We start from the raw sequence: 19,473 nt of genomic DNA, 5'->3' as shown, positions 1-19,473 counted from the left end.
AGTAAGTTAGTGTGAATCTTGTCATCTTCAAATCTGTAGTTAAGTCGCTATTTTAATTATAACATATCTTACTGAATTATTTTGTAAATATTTAAATTGGTTAATGATCAAGTGCTGCTAGTCATTAATAAATCTTGATTTGCTGCTAAACCATTACCATGTTAATACTTTCATCTGCAACAGTCTCATAATCTTCAAATAGGTATATAGGCTTTACATTATCTCAACAGCTACTACATACTAAAACTGTATCACATGAAATTAAGGTGTTTCAACATATGTAGATTTAGTGTACTTTTCTTACTCTGTGTAAAGAAGCCCTTAGGTCACAGATCAGGTGTACAACTCTATTTCTATTAACAACCCCAATGAAAGTAACAAACTTACTCTTGTGGAAAAAAAATACCTCTGCATTTGAAAAAGCAGATCCTTATATTTTAAATCTCTGTGGCAGCAGCATGCATGTTAAATTACCTAACTTTCTGGGACATCATTTTTTTTCAAAGTTACATGTGATTCACATAGCTTTCATGTCCATATATTTTTATTGACAATCATTTGCCTTAAAATTAAAGAGTAATTAAACTTATGCTATAGGAGTTTTACACTATAGGGATGAATACTCATCACTTAAATATTTGTGCATATATATATGCCACAGTGTCATATATAATTTTATATACATATATGTATCATATCATATTTCAGATTTAGGCTTTAGCAGATTGATGTGTATATATATACAGAACTCTGTTTATTAATAGTTGTATTGAAACATAAATACACAGCTGAACTGCAGGCAAATTAGCTCATATAATAAATATAGATGTCATGGAAAAGAACGCAACCATACCCTGGCAATTCCCTATTTCTTCAGAGTTAGCATGACAAAATGTTTATGCAGATTTAAAATGCTGAACAGCCTGACAAGGCCAGTGTCATTCCACATGTCAATGTCTTAAAAAGTAATTTATGTATATTCACATCTTTGAGGATTTCTCTCCCAAAGGCCTCTTGGTTGTACAGTGGATTAATTCAAGATGTTTTTTGTTGAAGGTAGAGAAAGAACTGAAAAAGAGTACAGTTGTTTCTCTCCTTTAATAAAATGCTGATACACCTAAATCAGTGGTTTTCAGATGGAGGTGGCTGCTACTCATAAAGAATTGTGCAAATCAGTAGGATGGGGCAACCAATGTTTGCAAATGTTTTAAAATTTCTCCCTCATACCAGTATGCCAGCCTGTTCATGAACTACTCATGGGAAAGTGTTTGAGAAACTGTGCCACCAAACCTACTCTGTATCTAAAAGATACACATATTTATCACCTGAACTTCACTGATTTGCATTGCTAATTCAGTATTTACTGCCCATACTATAATAGGAACATCACCTTTCTAGATAACATGGATGACAAAAACTGACAATACAAGTTACCCTGTATAGGAAACCACAAATCAACACACTCTTCACAAAATCAGCTACCATGCAAAACACACTAGAAAAAAAGTCTCTAGAACTGCCCTGCAAGAATCAGGCTGTGTATTTGAATTAGTCACCTGAACATCATCTATGAATCTAACACAGAAGGGAAACCCTCACTGACAGTATATTCCTATTACATACTATTCAATGCTGGTATGTATACAGAAAATTGTTAAATAATTACAGCATCCACTTAAAACACATCCTTGAAGAGTTCTTCCCCAAGCCCTTTTCCACCTCTCTTTTCAAACAATGCTTCCAGTATTAAACTCACAATCCAAAACCAAATTTCCCTTGTACTAACAAACACCCACGAGAAACAAAGCTTGCTTGCACAGCAAATGCAAAATTCATGAATACTAATGTATTTATTGATGTAAGTGCCCCAAAGAACTTTTAATTTCCATGGATCTTGTTCATACACTTTTAAAAATATATATTGCACTAAACATATCACATACCCTCATGAGAATTGTGTGCATGAAACTAATCAACCATTATTCATGAACTCACACAGATCAAGGACAAAACACAGAAAAGGATAGGAGAATGGTTTTGTCATAAAGAAAATATTCTGTCTCTTGCATAGTCCAGATCTTCACAGGGGACCTACAAGTCATATTTAAAAAATAATCCTGGGAAATAAATTCTTAACAGTGGATAAACAAATTGTGGACTCACTAGCAACACTGTTTTTAAAGCTTATAGTTTTATTGCTGATTCATCCCTGTACATTCATGTTAGCAACTGTTGTCCCTACAGTGGTTTAATTGATTAAAATAATTTTATTATAATAAGAACAATCATGTCCCACTTGTATTTAGTTTGTGTACTGAAGTGCTAAGGCTTGGACAACAGGCCCAAGCCAGAGTTGACCTATAGATGAATCCTGTATATTTTATAACTGATAACCATTGTGCTAGTGGGTATTGTACTAAGTTATAACAACCCACTTATGCTGGTGTAAAAAGTGCTAAAGCATTGAAATACTGCAGCCTGAACAACAGGCCCCAAGCTGAAGCTGCTAACTTAGCATGGAGTCATTAGTAAAATATGTAAACTCGCTAGTGAAAGACAAAATATAATCAGTAGAGGGGAGAGAATGTATCCGACTTTCCTTTCGCAGCCTTGTTCAAGGCTGAGAACCCAAGTATTTGGCCTTGTTAGAAACTCCCTTGGTTCCCCCCCGAGCCCTGGCCAGGCTTTGGGTGGAATCCAACAGGAGAATGAAACCAGATGTTTCCACTCAAAACAAAGGTGCCAGCTATTCTGGCTCGCTGATTTTTGGTGTATAAGGCTGGACCCGCTCACAGCGACTTTGGAAGCCTCACCTACGGGTGGACGCACCGCGTAGGATTTCCCACTTGCAGGGACAGGCTCTGCAAATCCTCGCTGTAACCGGGGCTGCCCAGCGCCTGCGGGTCTGGATGATGATGATAATATATGCAAGTGGTGATGTATTTCTCTTAATTACTATTCTCTCTCTCTCTCGTGTAGTAATGATTTGATGCATTACTCTGTCTGTTGCTTTAAGTGCACTGTTCTGCTGCTTCTTACTGCATGTTCTCTGTATTACGCTGTTACATTACTTGGTTATCACTAGTAAAGTACGCCTACTCTTTTCACTCTGGTGTCCGAGTTTAATTGGTATCCTTAATCAGAAAAACATGTACTGGGTGTGGCTGAGCCAGAATTGGTTTTCCCCTGTAGCAGCCCCCATGGTGCTGTGGTTTATGTTGGGAGCTGGCAGGGTGTTGATAGCACCCTGGTGGTGTGGCTACTGCTGAGTGGTGCTTACACAGCACCAAGGCTCTTTCCGACATTTCCCCCCCACAGTGGGACGGGGTGGGCAAGATCTTGGGACACAACCAGGACAGCTGACCCCAACTGACCAAAGGGATATTCCAGACCATCTGACGGCTGCTCAGTATAAAGCTGGGAGAAAGGAGGAAGGGGGGGGGTCACCCTTGGTCCTCCGAGGCAACCCCTCCGCGTATGGGAGCCCTGCTTCCTGAGAAGGCCCGACATCGCCTGTTCATGGGAAGTAGAGAATAAATCTGTTTGCTTTTTTTTGCTTCCGCGCGCGGACCTTTGCTTCGCTTTGCTTACACTAAAACTGCTTTTGTTTTACCCACAAGGGTTGTTTTCTTTTTCCTATCTTATTTTCTTTCCCCTCTTTGCCCTGTTGAGAAAAAAAAGGGGAAGGGGGGGAAGTGATAGAGCGACTTGGTGGGTACCTGGCATTTAGCCAAGGTCAAACCACCACAGTTTTTTGGCGCCCAACGTGGGGTGGGACAACGGCAGTTTTATATTAATTGTGCTATAGCTATAGCAGTTAGTAAGAGACAAGCTCTTGTGCTGGTCACGGGTTTGTTGATTGCGCTGCTTATCTTTATTTTGCTAAGCTCGGGAACATGCTGGAAGAAATTGGGAACATCATGAGTGGTTTTATTCTGCAGGCTCCCGAAGTACTTATTAATCCTTACGTTAGCTCTTTGATACTGTTCATTAATGCTATTCGCCTATTGTGGGCTGTGTGGAGCTCGGTAGGTTTTTGGTGTAAGAGAAGGCAAATTTTGGGTGAGACAATACCAAAATGTGCCCTGAGGCGGCCTGTCCCTGGGTGGCAGGGGGAGTGGAAGGATTTGGGCAGATTCCCAGGACGGTTATCACCTCCTGTAGCCTGGGATCTTACCCCTGAACAGGCAAGCAACCCCGCAAAATTGACACAACACCTGATAGAAGGGTGCCTTGTCTATCCCAGTGAACATCAGCAACTCCCAGCGCTGTACTGGGGCCTGGCCTGTGCTTATCGAGCTGCAGTTCAGTGCTCTCAAAGGACTGTGGTGGAGATGGGAACTCAAACAAAAACAACAACAGCAGAGATTGCCCCAGTAGTAAAAAAGAAACAGTGGACAAGGAGAACAACAGGGCCATACCCTCGATTAATAAGGGATGAGAAAGAGGAGAAAGAAGCGGGTCCTTCAGCAAAGGGGTCAGAAGAGGGAATAACAGAGCTCAAACAGGAGGCAGAAACTACCCGGTCCCTGACATCATCAGAACTGCGAGATCTGCGGAAAGACTATCGCCGCCAGCCGGGTGAGCGGATTGCTGCCTGGCTGCTTCGATGCTGGGATAATGGGGCTGATGCTCAGCAGCTGGAAGGTAAGGAAGCCCAACAGCTGGGTTCCCTTGCTAGAGATCGAGGAATTGAAAGGGGAATTGGAAAAGAAACAGGAATTTGCAGTCTGTGGAGACGGCTCCTTTCAAGTGTTAAAGCAAGATATCCTTTCAAGGAAGATCTTACGGACAACTCCCCAGGGAAGTGGGCTACTGCGGATGAAGGTGTCCAGTACCTGAGAGAACTAGCAGTGCTGGAAGTCATCTATGGTGATCCAGATAGTGATGAAGCCCCTAAAAATCCAGAGGATGTCCTGTGCACACGGGCCATGTGGAGGAAGGTGATTAAAGGTGCGCCATCCTTGTATTCTGCGGGCTTGGCTGCGATGTACTATCCAGAAATGGATGTGGGAGAAGGACTAAGATGTACACCAACTGTGGAGGCAGTCTCTTCCTGGCTTCAGAACTTTGAAGAGAGTCTTGGTACCTCCTCATCTCTACGGGCGAGCTCCCTGGATGTCAGGAGCACCCCAAGAAATCAGTTCTCTTCCACCCCAGTCAGAGGGAAAGGGAAACCCAGGCGCATGACACGTGGCAAACTTTGGTTCTTCCTGCGTGACCAGGGGGAGGACATGAGGAAGTGGGATGGTCAACCCACCTTCAAGTTGGAAGCTCGTGTACATGAATTGCGAGGAAAGACCCCTGCCAAGAAGAAGACATCCAAGAAGGTTGTTAATGTAGCTGGTGTGGAACCGCAAGAAAGTAATCAGCAATCTCCCAGATACAGGAAGACTGAGATCACCTCCCTTGGCCCTGATGAAAGAATCTCCGGCCTGGCACGGCAAGGGTCAGACAGTGAATGCTCCGACCAAGAACAGGAATAGAGGGCCCCTGCCTCCAGCCAGGAGGAGGAAAGGGATGATCGGGTGTATTGGACAGTGTGGATTCGATGGCCTGGCACATCAAATCCACAGAAGTACCAGGCTTTAATCGACACCGGGGCACAGTGTACATTAATGCCATCAAGTTATAGAGGGGCAGAACCTATCTGGATCTCAGGAGTGACACGGGGATGTCAAGAACTGTCAGTACTGGAGGCCAAGGTTAGCTTGACCGGGGACAAGTGGGAAAAACATCCCATTGTAACTGGCCCAGAAGCCCCTTGTATCTTGGGCATTGACTACCTCAAGAGGGGGTACTTCAAAGACCCAAAAGGATACCGATGGGCTTTTGGTGTGGCCAGTGTGAACACAGAGAAGGTCAAACAGTTGTCTAATCTGCCTGGCCTCTCAGGAGATCCTTTTGTTGTAGGACTGTTGCGAGTTGAAGAACAACAGGTGCCAATTGCTACGAGGACCGTGCACCGACGGCAGTATCGCACGAACCGAGACTCTCTGGCTCCCATCCAAGAACTGATCCGTCAACTGGAGAGCCAAGGTGTCATCAGTAAGACACATTCGCCTTTTAATAGCCCAATATGGCCAGTGCCAAAGTCTGACGGAGGGTGGAGGTTGACAGTAGACTATCGTGGCCTGAACGAAGTGATGCCACCACTGAGTGCTGCTGTACCAGATATGTTAGAGCTCCAATATGAACTGGAGTCAAAGGCAGCCAAGTGGTACGCCACAATCAACATTGCCAATGCATTCTTTTCAATTCCTTTGGCAGCAGAGTGCAGGCCATAGTTTTCTTTCACGTGGAGGGGTGTCCAGTATACCTGGAATCGACTGCCCCAGGGGTGGAAGCACAGCCCCACTATTTGTCATGGACTAATTCAAACTGCACTGGAAAAGGGTGATGCCCCTGAACATCTGCAGAACATCGATGACATCATTGTGTGGGGCAACGAGGCAGAAGAAGTGTTCAAGAAAGGACAAAGAGTAATTGAGATTCTTCTGAGAGCTGGGTTTGCCATAAAGAAAAGCAAGGTCAAGGGACCAGCACAGGAGATTCAGTTCTTGGGAATAAAATGGCAAGATGGATGCCGCCATGTGCCTATGGAGGTTGTCAACAAGATAGCAGCTATGTCTCCACCGACCAACAAGAAGGAAACACAAGCTTTCTTAGGACTTGTGGGATTTTGGAGGATGCACATTCCAGGCTACAGTCAGCTGGTGAGCCCTCTCTATCAAGTAACCCGAAAGAAGAACAATTTTGAGTGGGGTCTTGAGCAACAACAAGCCTTTGAGCACATCAAACAGGAGATAGCTCGGGTGGTAGCTCTTGGGCCTGTTCACACAGGACCAGATGTGCAAAATGTACTTTACACATCAACTGGGGAGCATGGCCTCACATGGAGCCTCTGGCAGAAGGTAGCAGGTGAAACTCGGGGTCGACCATTAGGATTTTGGAGCCGGGGATATCGAGGATCAGAAGCCCACAACACTCCAACTGAAAAGGAGATACTGGCAGCATATGAGGGGATTCGAGCCGCCTCAGAAGTTGTTGGTACAGAAGCACAGCTCCTCTTGGCACTGCAAGTGCCTGTACTACATTGGATGTTCAAAGGAAACATCCCTTCTACACACCATGCAACCAGTGCTACCTGGAGTAAATGGGTAGCGTTAATCACGCAACGAGCTCGACTGGGAAAACCCAACCGTCCAGGGATCCTGGAAGAGATCATGGACTGGCCAGAAGGTAGAGATTTTGGAGCACTGCCTGAGGAGGTGGCTCGTGCCCAAGAAGCACCGCCATATAACGAATTACCAGAAGATGAAAGGCGGTATGCTCTGTTTACTGATGGATCCTGTCGTGTGGTAGGAAACCATCGGAAGTGGAAAGCTGCTGTGTGGAGCCCCACAAGAAAAGTCGTTGAGGCCACTGAAGGAGAGGGCGAGTCAAGACAGTTTGCAGAAGTAAAAGCGATCCAACTAGCCCTAAAGATTGCTGAACGAGAAAAGTGGCCAGTACTGTATCTCTACACTGACTCCTGGATGGTGGCTAACGCCCTGTGGGGGTGGCTACAGGAGTGGAAGAAGACCAATTGGCAGCGCAGAGGTAAACCCATCTGGGCTGCTGCATTGTGGCAGGACATCGCTGCCCGAGTGGAAAACGTGGCTCTAAAGGCACGTCATGTAGATGCTCACGTGCCCAAAAGCCGTGCCACCGAAGAACATCAAAACAATGAGCAAGTAGACAAGGCTGCCAAAATGGAAGTAGCTCGGCTGGACCTGGACTGGGAGCGCAAGGGTGAGCTATTTGTAGCTCGATGGGCCCATGAAACATCCGGGCATCTCGGGAGAGATGCAACGTACAGATGGGTTCGTGATCGAGGGGTGGACCTGACCATGGAGGCCATCTCCCAGGTCACTCGTGAATGCGAAACGTGTGCTGCAATCAAGCGAGCCACACGAGTAAAGTCTCCCTGGAACAGAGGGCGATGGCTGAGTTTTCGATATGGTGAGGCCTGGCAAATTGACTATATTGGACCATTGCCACGAAGACGCCAAGGCAAGCGCTACATACTCACCATGGTGGAAGCAACTACTGGTTGGCTTGAGACGTACCCTGTAAATCATGCCACTGCCCGAAATACCATCTTAGGTCTTGAAAGGCAAATTTTATGGCGACATGGTACTCCTGAAAGAATCGAATCAGACAATGGGACCCATTTTCGAAATAATCTCATAAACTCCTGGTCAAAGAAACACGGCATTGAGTGGGTGTATCACATCCCTTATTACCCACAAGCGTCTGGAAAGATTGAAAGATCCAATGGACTGTTGAAGACTATGTTGAGAGCATTGGACAATGGGGGATGGAAGCACTGGGATATAAATTTAGCAGAAGCCACTTGGCTAATTAACACCAGAGGATCTGTTAACCGTCCTGGTCCTGCCCAAACCAAACCCCTTCATACTGTGGGAGGAGATAAGGTCCCTGTAGTACCCACAGGGCAATGGCTGGGGAAGGCAGTGTGGATTGCTCCTCCCTTGGGAAAAGGCAAGCCCACTCGTGGGATTGTTTTTGCTCAGGGACCTGGATGTACTTGGTGGGTAATGCAGGAGGATGGGGCTACTCAGTGTGTGCCTCAAGGAGATTTAACCTTGGGGGGAAAATAATCTGTGGGCTGAGTTGTATGTTGCAGGAAGTGATGGAGGAAGTAGGAACGACGAAGAGTGAACCAGATACGTGCGATGATGACCCAAACCTAGCCAGTGCTGGAGTCCAGCAGTCAAAAATACTGCTCTGTCCTGAACATCCACCTTGACAGATGGGAGCCAAGTCACTGAACATCTGGAGGAGTGAAGAAAGCTTACGGAATGGATAAATGAGTGTTATGTGGGACCTGGGCATGACGTAAATGGTATGGAATAAGGGGTGGAGACTGTACCGGGTCTGGCTGAGCCAGAATTGGTTTTCCCCTGTAGCAGCCCCCATGGTGCTGTGGTTTATGTTGGGAGCTGGCAGGGTGTTGATAGCACCCTGGTGGTGTGGCTACTGCTGAGTGGTGCTTACACAGCACCAAGGCTCTTTCCGACATTTCCCCCCCTCCCACAGTGGGACGGGGTGGGCAAGATCTTGGGAGGGGACACAACCAGGACAGCTGACCCCAACTGACCAAAGGGATATTCCAGACCATCTGACGGCTGCTCAGTATAAAGCTGGGAGAAAGGAGGAAGGGGGGGGGGGTCACCCTTGGTCCTCCGAGGCAACCCCTCCGCGTATGGGAGCCCTGCTTCCTGAGAAGGCCCGACATCGCCTGTTCATGGGAAGTAGAGAATAAATCTGTTTGCTTTTTTTTGCTTCCACGCGCGGACCTTTGCTTCGCTTTGCTTACACTAAAACTGCTTTTGTTTTACCCACAAGGGTTGGGTTTTTTTCTATCTTATTTTCTTTCCCCTCTTTGCCCTGTTGAGAAAAAAGGGGAAGGGGGGGAAGTGATAGAGCGACTTGGTGGGTACCTGGCATTTAGCCAAGGTCAAACCACCACAGTTTGGATTTTGCTACTTGTCAGACCTGATTAATGGATGTCAGTCAAGTCCAAAAGTTTGTTTGTTTTCTCTAGTTCTATGAGTTGGTCTAATTAAAGATAGCACCTCTTCTACAAAGCTTGTCTCACTTGTATCGCACAATATATTAGCCACAGCATCATAACTGCACTCTCAAAATGTACAGAAGTGAGATAAACTTTTAATTGAAACACTTCTCTCCTACTTTCACAGCAAATGAAATGGGTATAGGAGGAAGAGGGAAATAATACAATAAATTTTAACTTCAGATAAAGACAAACCACTATACAAAGGTTGGAAAGCAGTGCCCTAAGGGCCTCATAATAGCAACTGTATTTTACACTGAACGTTTTTCTATTAATTGATAAGTTTCTGTGCCACCTGCATTTATATTTAAGTGGATTTGTCTCGCCAAGAGACCAAGAACAAGGCTATTTTTTTCTTGTTTAAATCTTTTCTGTGTAAATTCAAAGGGGGGGCTTTCTTGCCAAAGTTGTGTATCTGTTTAATCTGAATGTACACTGTCTAATCGTAACACTTTGAAATATGTTAATGGAAAATGTGTTGAGTTGATGCTGTCATGATGCTCAGTTGTAAACTCTGCTATGTTGCTGATAGCATGGTTAATCAGAATCTATGCATTTTCTTAACCTTAGTTTAACAAAGTTATTTAAAATATTTTATTTATATAAATCATAATAAAGAGTAATTACAGTTCTAGACTAAAGCACTCTTCTGAGAAGCACTTGGTAAAGCCACTTTCTCTGTTGAGAGCTTTTGCTTGTTTGCAGGCATGGAAATAAGTTAATACACATTTTTCACCTTTTGTAGTCTGGAAAGTCAATATTTCCTTACTGATTTAATATATTACTCACATCTGCCATGTAAGGCTTGTATTAAAATATCCTTTTGATGGATGAAACTAATAAATGAAACCTCTGAATTAAAACATTAAAAATATACTTTAGTTTCACTATTTGCAACTCTCATGTCTTAGGACAGATATAACTGAAAATGTCTATTTTAGATTTTAAAAAGCCACTCTGAAGCCACTTTTCACACAGGAAAATGAAAAATGTCTATAATGGTTTTCAGTTATGTTAGTCATACAAGGGCAATCTTTTATATTTTGCTCGTTCAAAGGAGAAGGGATAAAATACTAAAAAAAGGAGAACATTTCTTAACACTTAGAACTATGTCATTTATATTTGTCAGGTGGGGAGAAGAAAGGGAAAAAATAACTGAAGAAATTGAACTGAAGACTTCATAAAGAGAAACAGGGAAGACAAACTGATTCTCCTTTAATTATATTTAAAATTGAATTTCTTATATGATGAAAAAATCTACAACTGTTTTAACAGATTCTGAAAAAGTAATTATTTTCCCCAAACTAAAGTTATCTTTTATCATGAGCCATATTTTACAGATGGAGGACAATCAAAAGGATTATTTTTTGAACTCTCCTAAAAATGTTTCATTGTAGCTTTTCTACAAATCAAAAACTCTTTACTTAAAGTACAATCTATTAGTCTAACAGGCCTAGAGACAGGATAGTTCATCTCACTGTACTGCCTGGATCTCCTTGCTTCAAAGGGATTTAACCTGTCGTTCCAAACATGGCAGTCCATAGAAAATTCATCCTTAAATATCAAGCCAACACTGAAGCCAGGAATTCACATATTGTTAGTCCTTGTTTTTATGTGACTGAGATTATTCACAGAAAATAAGATGACAAGGAAAAAGTAAGGAATTTGTTAAGTGTGCACATATATACAACAGTATTGCTAAAAACTACTAAGAGATTTGGATTGTCAGCGTTAGCTCCTTGTAAGAAAAATTAATGGTCAGAATAGAGATGAGGAAGCCATAAAATGTAAAATAAATGCAATTCATCCTACAGTTAGAGAAATCTGGATTTATTTAATGGTTAGCATGATGGGTATCAGTATCATAAATGTACCTATATAGAATAATTCTGGAACGATATTTGTGATAACATTTACAGTGTCTATTTACACATCACCTATTCGCCAACTCAGTTACTCCAGAACTCATTCTAATGTGTTTCCATCAGCTTAAAAAGATCCACCATAATTAATTTTAAACAAACTTGCCACAGAAATTCTTCTTTCCTACCAGTGGAGAGAGAAGAGTGATAGTTTTCCTACAGGATGCAGAACTAATTACTGACCTTGTGTTGCAGGGGAATTATTGAGATGAGTCCTTGTTGTGGGGTTAACCAAAAGGTTTTATTAAACAATGATTAAACAGCAGTCAAGCACTCTACTACTTACTACATGTTTAATACTTAAACTATAGTTTGATGTGTAAAAAAACATCTCTTGCCTCACTGTAGGCATCAGATGCTGGGTAAGGGATCTCTCAGCCTCGAGGAGTAACCTTGAGAGAGCATCCCTAGTCACAGGGAGATCACTGCCATGCAGCCCAATGCCATGCAGGAGAGCTCAACAGACCCTGGTGGCTGCAGATATTTATAGCATAAAGTGGTTGGCTTGTTTTCTGCTGTGTTCATGCAGTTTCTGACACTTATCAGCCCAGTCTCCAGCCCAAACTGGTTTTGTGGTTTGGTGCTGGGTTCTTGCTGATGTGGCATAGCCTTGCACAACAGAATTAACTTCAGTTAGGCCTACTTGTTGAGCAACTGCCTGAACCAAAGTATACTTAGTTCAAACAGGAGGAGTGCACCCGTCACACCTTGGAAGAGCAATATAACCAGTTTAGAGCTACTATAGAGCTAGCTATTCCAGGTCTGATTAGAAGTTGGTACAGTATTCTTTTAGGATTGCTTTTTGGACGCAAATATCCTCAGTAGCATTCATTGTTACCCTTTTTAGATCCAAGAACCTTACCAAACGCAGTTCAGAACCATCATGAGTGCATAGGCAAAATACTGAGCAAATAGCTTATTTTAGGCAACTTCATATTTGGCTTTTTCTGACAACTTCATGTTTAATTCTTTGTCTGCAGTGTGGCCAGAAGCAGCTCTGCAGGAGCTTGTGAGCAAAGGACTGATGGTTATGAGCTGCAGATGTCCATGTCTTCACACGGCATAGCTGCAGTTTTCATTCCTTTCCATTTGTTTTGACCAGTGCAAGATTTATGTGGGGGCATCAGCTGTCAAAACAGACTCAGGCTAAGAGGCTGCAGCATAGCTTAAAGTCAGTGTTAAGGAGACTGTTCAGGAGCAAAGCAGTCCAAATCAGGGAAGAGTAGAGGTGCCTTAACATCACCTTTTTCTCTTTTCTCCTCCATGTGAAACACTGTGCCAAGTGTTCCTTGGTCAGAATTCATATTCAAATATTAATATTCACACAGCATATACAAAATAGGTTGTGGTGTTACAAAGGTTTTCTATTAGTACTTGCATAATACTCCAAAACTTAGTCACACAATACATTTATGTTCATTGCTCTATTTGATTTTACTATTTGAAAAATAATGCAGCCAAATATAGAGAAAACCTCTTTGCATGGCATAACGCAATATTTATTCAGGGTAAATTCGGGACTGTATCAAAGTTAAATTGAACAGAGGTTGTTTACTTAGCTTCTCTTTAAATAAGAGTAGATAAGCATTATGCATTTAGGAAGTCATAACAATATACTTCTAGGCCTTAATTGCCACTGAATTATACGTTTTTTTGTTGATTTCACCAGCATAAATGTGGTTTAATCCAGTTATGAGTCAGATCAATTCAGAAAATGTTACAATAGGACATTTTGAATGGACCATGGGCAAATTTAAATTCTGGAGTATCCAAAATAAACAACCCAACTTCAATATATACTTGTTAGAGAAAAGATTACTTATTGCCTCATTATGTCTTTCAGGCAGTTATTACTTCCAGAAATTATTATTTAATATTTATATTACAATGATGTCCAGAAGTACCAATTCAAATCACCTTAAAAACCACTGTTCAAGTAGAGCACTTAATGAGAAGAAGTCTGGAGGCCTTTCAATCTAGCTCTTGGAAAAGTGGAAACACATGAACATAACGAACAACAGTAGTAAGAATAGGGAAAAGCAGCAATAAAACCTTGTTACTCTGAAAAACTATGTAAACATTGTTCAGACCACTGAACTCTTGAAAGGGACAAACATAGAGGTGGCTGTCACCAATCATTCTTTCAGTTTAGCTGCATGTTGTTGCAGTATTTACTAATGTTGCCGTTCAAATGTAAAAAGAGATTTGAATAGGAGAAGGTTGGGCTTGGTGTCTACTTTGAAATCGTTAGTAAAAAAATTGTTTAAACTTTCAGTGGGATCACTTACATAGTCTCACTTGAAAGACCCATTATGTAACTATATTTTGTACTTTGTGCACTTAATCTGTAATTATATGGTAACTGGGATACCAACTCTGGGAATTAATGTTGCTGAGGACTCTGTTGAAGCTGCAATCAAAATACTGGTTTTATATTTATAGTGCTTTTAAATTCCTGGGATAATTCCTGGTATTTTCTTAATTTGTATAGATATTTGTATCTTGTCTATGTAAAATGTCTTCAGGAGTTGTGGTCTAGCTAGCTATAGTTTCAGCAGACTTTGGATAGGCTTTTATTTTTGATGGCTAAAACTGTAAGTTAAATAATAGTGTCTTACACTGAAACTAACACTACAACTACAGTAGATTCACCATGGGAGCAACAGTTGCTATAAATTTCCCGCACCCATCTATTTCCCTGTTGCATTAATAAATGTATTGAGCAATTTGTGGTAAACATTTTTACATTAAAAAAAGTTATGATAATTCATGCATAAAACAGGTGCCTTGAGTTCATGATGAAGGACATCAGTTACAGAGGCATTCATATTAATTATGATAAAGATACATTATTGGTATTAGACAGGAATGATCAATTGTTCTTCTGAGAGAAAATATTAGTAATTTTATTATAGCACTGGTGTAGTGCACTATAGTGAGAAATTCTAAATCTGTTGTCAGTGCTCTTAGCTTGAGGGGCTGAAGTTCTCATACTTGGCCTTAGTCCAAAGGTGAGTCATTTGAAGAAAATGGCTTATCTGAACAAGAAAAAATGGAGGTGATTTAATGTTTTGGGAAATATATATATGCTTATAATTTTATTTTTTACAAACTCTGATGGTTATATTTAGTTTAATTATTTAAATTTAGGCATAGATGTAGTCCTCAAAGAGGACTGCATGCTCTGTAAAGATGGAGGGAGGATTAGTAAAGAAACAATAAGCATATAACCCTAGTAGAAATGCATGCTTATTTTCTATATCTGGATACAAATTGGATACTCAAACATACAATGCCCATACACAGACAAGAATTTAAAAATAAATAACAGTATTGTTAAACATAGTGGACTTTTATAAATGTGATGAACTGTATGTTTTGTTGCTAAAGATTAAACCATCTTCATCCAAAGCCTCATAAGAAAGTGAACAAAGCAACTAATGATCCTGAACAGGAAATATCACTTTCAGGGACTGGTGAGGGTTTAAAGGACTTTTCACTTCTAGTTGTATGCTAAAATCAGGGGCAGGTCAATGCTAACCTGACATACCATTTTCTGTTGCTGTTCATGTAAAATGGCATTCTTTAGCATTTTGTCCATTTCTCAGTAAACAGATTATCATAATAAAACAGGATCCCAGCTTAGTTGGTGGCAGTACCAGTAGAGAAGCCAGGGATTAAATGGGTGTGAAAACAAAACTATCTCTGTTCTTAGACATGGTCTCTGCAGAACACAATTAAAGAGCATAAGGTGAGCAGCATGTGCAAATCCACCCTGCTGTCAGCTTTGTGCACTGTTTTGTGGCTGAGCAGAACTTCAGGCTCCAGGACTGTTAAAATGGCATATTGCATACACAATAGGTTATCAAATACCTATTTCAAACAAACAAGGAAATTAAACAGGAAAACATTTCCATCAACATATTGTTGAGATCTAACAAACATGAATATTGAAGTCACGTTACCTACAATAAACCCATTGGCTGCTTTTCAAACATATTTGTACATTACTATGTTACAGTTTAACAGCATTTTCAATAACAATGTTGTACTGAGGGGGTTGAAATATTTGAAGAAAAATTACAACTGTATTCTGGGGTTTATGTGAAACAGTGTGAGTATGTATGTGGCTTTACTCTTATTGTTGCTTGCATCAAAATTTAACATAACATATTCAAACATTGTGTTTGGGTGGAGGTTGTTAGGGTTTTTTCCCAGATGTGTTTGTTCTCCTAATTCCTGGTAACTGAAAGTTAGGGGGCGTAAGGCACAATGGAGTGGCAGCTGCTGGGATGGCCATGAACACAAGACATCAAACGCCAAATACATGATCAATCGTTTCAGCGTTTTAGATATAATATATGCAATTATTAAATTAGGAAACTGAGTCCGAGGAAACATTTGTCATTCGGGATTGAATTTGTCTGGGCAACTGACGTGCCCCTGCAGACGACAAACTATGCCAAAAATGCGGGGGAAACCAGGGACACTTGTACCCTAGAGCAGGGGTCCCTCAGTCCCATGTCGGTTACCGGGCCAGGAAGGGCCCCCGCAGGCACCCACCGCGGTCTGGCCCGGCCTAGCCAGGCCCGCGGACAGATCCCATCCCAGTCCCCGGCCCAGGCCGCATGTCGGGCAGAGACAGGAGAGCCCGTTACGCGGCCCCAGAACACGTCCCCCCTGTAGCGCGCCACTCCCACCTCCTCCTGTCAACTCTCCCAGGTCTCCTCCTGCCCTCACATCCGCACCTTCACCCTGTCCCTGCCCTTTATCCCCAGGCCCCTGACCCCCACGCCAACGACCCCAGCCCCCACCTTGCCCCATTCCTCCATAGCGGGCTCCCGCCTCCCGCTGAGCGCCATTGGCTGCGGCGGCCCATCCCTCACGACGTCCCTGGCTCAGGATTGCCTGCACCGTGACTCAGCCTCACACCAGTGCAGGAAGAGGGAAGGTTAGTGGGGATCGGTGGTTGTGGTACCTGTTTGTCCCCTCCCTCCCTCCTTCTGTCGCGACCAGTGGGGGAGCGAGAGTTGCGTCTACTCCCTCCCCGCCGCTGTGGTACTTTCCCGAGCTTGGGTGGCGGTGCGAGTTGCGGTGCCTTCTTGCTGTCCCCGTTCCTTTCCCCCCAGGGCCTTCCTCTACAGCCCTACCTCCCCCCTGGGTCCCCGCTGAGAATGGGAAGGGGGGCGGGAGGCTGAATCGGAGGAAAAGAGGGGAAGTGTGCGGAGGGAGGCGGGGAGAAAGGGCGGTGGTGGGTAGGTAGGAGGCCATCCCGGTCCCCTCGTGCCCGCGGCGGCAGTGCGGAGGTGGTAGTTGCCGCTCCCGGGGAGTGTGGCTTGGGGTGAGGAGTTGGGGGCGGAGTGGCGACGCTGAGCGCGCCGGGGAGGCGGGCGAGGGGCGGTGGTGGCGGGAGGCAGCGGTCTCGCCGCCGGGCATCGTTTCTGTTGGGACAGTCGCGGGACAGACCCTGGTGCCGCTGGCGGCAGAGGCCAGGAGGAGCCCGGCTCCACTGACGTGCTCCCCCAGTGCACACGCACGTCACACGTTCCGCTCTGCAAACGCCCCCGTCCTCGTCGAAAGCTGTTGTATTTTTTTTCCTCCCTCTCCTTTCCCCTCTTAACGAGAAGAAAACTTGATTTGATTTAATATATTTCCTTGGGGTCAGAAGAAACTCCTGCTTGCTGGATCTGGTTTAGGCGCCCGACAGACAAGGTAAATTAAATAGTAAAGGTTTGGGGAGCAGCAGCAACAACAACCGAAAAATCCTTCCTCTGCTGAAGGGGGTGGGGGAAAAAGGAAGGAGTTCAGCTTCATTTTGATATCTTGGTTTTGGCCTTTATTTTTCTGTTTTCTGCCTTGCATAGTTTAGCTGTCTTTTGTGTTTCTCCTCCTCTTACCGAAATGCTGTTTGTATGGACATAATCATGGAGGTTGAAGAAAGAATCTGGGGAGATCGAAAGTTTTTAAGCTCCTCAGACACAGAAGTTTCTTTGTTCGTATTGAACCGAAACTGCTCGACTCCGTGACTGTGCTTCTTCCGCTCCTTCCTTTACGAAACGATTGCTAACCCTGCAAGTATAATTAAGCTCTCAGGAAATAAGAAAGTTCTAAAAGAGGTAATCTCTTTTATTTAATCAAAAGATCTTGAGGCTTGGCGCTCCCTGTATCTGCCGTTTCTTGTTTCTTTTATCTTGTTTTCTGGAATATCGGTCAGTGTCTAGCCGGTCGTCTTCAAGATAGCTGTTAAATTTCTTTATAAAAACGTGCCCTCGTAGTCCGCTGTGAATGTTGTTGCAGCTTTTCCTCTCGACTGCTGCCACCACCCCTTTTCCTCCCTTCTGCCCCCATTCTGTCCTCAAGATGACGAGTTGAACTGTGTATTTTTCAGCTTTTACAGGAGAGTTCTGTATTGCATTTTGATCTTTGCACAAGTTTTTCTTAAGAACCTCCATTTAAAAAAGAAAAAAAAGGCTAGCTAGTGGTCTGACTTATTAAAAGTACGTGTAGTTGAACCTCTCAGTTCTAAATGCGAAGTTTTGGTGTAAGGTTTTGTACCGTTGATGCTTGTTATGTTACACCAATTGACAGTTGCATGTAGTGAAAGCAGTATTGCTCACCACGGATTCATTTCACATGCCTCAGAAAGGTAATTATTGATTAGTTCTTTCGTGAAGGCAAGGAATTTCTCCTATTGTGAATATTCAAAATGAGCCAGAAGCTATAGCTCTGTGCTATCTTATTTAAATTTTTGTTCCTGTTTGACGAACTCAAAAGCAGTATGTTAATCAGATAGGATGTGCATGCTTCAGTCTCTCGAGGGTCCAAGATGTGTTGGTATTTGTGAGACTTTGACAAAGTCATTTCTATACAAAAATTTTTAACACTCCTACATATGTAGTTCTTTAACAGCACCAAGTAACGTAGTGTATGAGGAAAAAGTTATTAATCCAGCTCCATCTGTTTGATAAAATGTGAAGAAAAATGTCAACATTTAACTCTCCTAAAATGGCTTCTGTGGCTGATAACAAGTAAATTTAGCTTGCAATGTATAGGCTTACCTTTCCAGACAGCAATAAAGGTTATTCTTAGGTACCTGAAGGGGGTGAACAATATAAAATGGCAGTGAACTTCAGTTTCCTTATATGGCTGATGTTTGGCGGAAAAGCAATGAAGTCTAAATAGAGTAATCCTTTTGCAAAGAACAATCGCTTTTCAAAGCAGTGTTTCAGTCCCAACAATGACTTGAGATTCTTGGGGGGGGAGAATTTTAGCAATACATGACAAATTTAGTTGTGAACCCCCGTGTTCTTAATGGCTGAAGTTTTTTGTTTCTTTTCAGACCTTTTGTGTTTCTTGTGATGCACTTGATATTTTTCAATGTTGTGTAGAAAAATAGATCCTTGTAGTGGAGCCACAACTTTCTACATCAGTGTTTTGTCACCGTGGTAGCTATGGATAAGGCAGTTTTTAATGATGAAAGTGTAATTCAGTACTGCTTTTACAGCTAACAGTTATATCCTAGAATGCCATTTATGTCATTAACATAGTTTAGGAGTTATGAAGGGTGTATTCTTTCTTGAGATCAACTGTCTCACCTAAAAAACAGGCTGACACTGATATTCATATTATGAATAAAATTATTTAAGTATACACACAGTAGCTCATGTTGCTTGAAACAGTGCTTTCATAGTACCTGTTGATTGCTTGGGGAAACATTCTTTTGACCAGGCTGTTCCTTGCTTATGAATTAAATTAAACTCATGTAAACATTGGTGATTTTAAGTAGGTATGCTTGCAATCAAAGAGCTAGAAGTTACAGCATATGGCATACTATGGAATATGATTATCATGAGAGTGATTATCATATTAGTAAAATATGATTAGATTTGTCTTACGAATAAGCTGCCC

At 42.7% G+C, this 19,473-nt stretch overlaps 1 protein-coding gene across 16 annotated transcripts in view; it reads left to right on the top strand.

The window, feature by feature from the left end:
* Positions 1-16,395: 16,395 nt before the first annotated feature.
* The window catches only part of LOC141917561 (erbin-like), a 149,086-nt gene continuing 146,008 nt past the window's right edge, over positions 16,396-19,473 (top strand). For 9 of the 16 annotated variants that reach the window (XR_012621347.1, XR_012621336.1, XR_012621343.1 and 6 more), the window contains exon 1: positions 16,779-17,277. The gene's annotated coding sequence lies outside the window, so the exon portion shown is untranslated. Of the gene's footprint in view, positions 16,517-16,778; positions 17,278-17,495; positions 17,682-19,473 lie in introns of those variants that run through there. The other 7 variants (XR_012621348.1, XR_012621344.1, XR_012621334.1 and 4 more) reach the window with 4 other exon arrangements.

The sequence above is a fragment of the Strix aluco genome, chromosome W (genome assembly GCF_031877795.1).
Source record: "Strix aluco isolate bStrAlu1 chromosome W, bStrAlu1.hap1, whole genome shotgun sequence".
Classification (NCBI taxonomy): Eukaryota; Metazoa; Chordata; class Aves; order Strigiformes; family Strigidae; genus Strix; species Strix aluco.
The sequence above is the reverse complement of the archived record's forward strand: the minus strand, read 5'-3'. Positions and strand labels throughout refer to the sequence as shown.